The following is a 1,424-nucleotide window of genomic DNA, read 5'->3' on the forward strand; positions in this document are numbered from 1 at the left end:
CACACACACACACACATTTTGTTGATATCAATAATAAGAATAATAAGAGAAGGTTGCTGGCATCCTTTTGTTCCATAGATATACATACATACATACATACAAGTTGCACAAACTGCACATTAGAGCTGCAACCGACATCATCATCATCATCATCATCATCACGATGTCCGAAAATAGTGGAAAAAAGCCCAAAATATTTTCCTAAGGTAAATCTTCATATTTTTTTGTCCAATTATCAGTCCAAATGTAAAGATATGCAATTCAAAAGAGAAAAAAAGTCATGTTTAAGAAGCTGAAAACCGCAAATGAGGCTTGTTTTTTCTTAAGACCGTTCACAATTGTGACAACAGCGGCAAACCCAAAAGCACTTACTGTACTTTATAATTATATAAATATATAATATATACACTACCGGTCCAAAGTTTGGGGTCACTTACAAATTTACACTCCCTTCTAGATAGAACATCTAAGTAGGGGGCTGATCTTTAATGCAATACCTATGTTTTCCATTATCTGCTACCATTCATGTTCCAAAGGCACATTCTCTTTACTAATCTGATATCATTTTAAAAAACTAACTAAGAAAACATTGGAGAACCCTTCTGTAATTATGTAAGCACATAATGTAATCTGAAAACTGATGCCCTGGTTAAAAAAAAACAACGCAACTGATCTCAGCTGGTATTCTGTCTACAATGGAAATTTGCATTTGCTTAAACGACGTAGGCGCTGGACGGGAAATTGACAACTGCGACTATCTTAAACTAGCAAAGACACTCGCGTCAGGCTGTGACTATGGGCTATGATAGGGCCCTTAATAGAGATCTAACAGACCCTTCTTTGCAACGCTGTGGAGGAAGGTCTGGAAATGTGGGACTAATCAAAGTCAAAAGTTTAAAAGTCTTGAGAAAGTTGACTGAAGTAAAGAAAAGGACAGTCAACAAGGGCACCTGTATACAATCAGTCCGGCGGTTTTGTGGATAGATCTTAGGGTCAGATGTGGACTATATTTACCTTCCCGCACTCCCAGGAAATGGCTGCCGCTCACCTTCTTATATAATTACAGTTGTTTGCCCGTCGTTGTATCTAAATGTCTGTTTGTCACCGCCACTTCTATTCAAACCAAACGCCAAATATCCTTCGCTTAATGGTGATTGAAATATGGGGGCCGCCTGTCTTGGAAACCACTTAATGTCAACATGTCAGAGGTATCAGGGGGGAACTAAGTCCAAAACCACTGGACTGTCAAATCATAAACGCCATGGGGGGAACAGATTTCTCAGGGATCTGCAGGCGACGAAAAGACTCAGCCGGGGTTTTGACAGGGATTTTCATTTGGCGTCGCTCATGTTTCCAAAATTAATCCCGCCGCAAAATTATGGTTTCCTTTCATCCCCAAAGTCCCAATCCCATGGCTGTAGCGC

The sequence above is a fragment of the Etheostoma spectabile genome, chromosome 10 (genome assembly GCF_008692095.1).
Source record: "Etheostoma spectabile isolate EspeVRDwgs_2016 chromosome 10, UIUC_Espe_1.0, whole genome shotgun sequence".
NCBI lineage: Eukaryota > Metazoa > Chordata > Actinopteri > Perciformes > Percidae > Etheostoma > Etheostoma spectabile.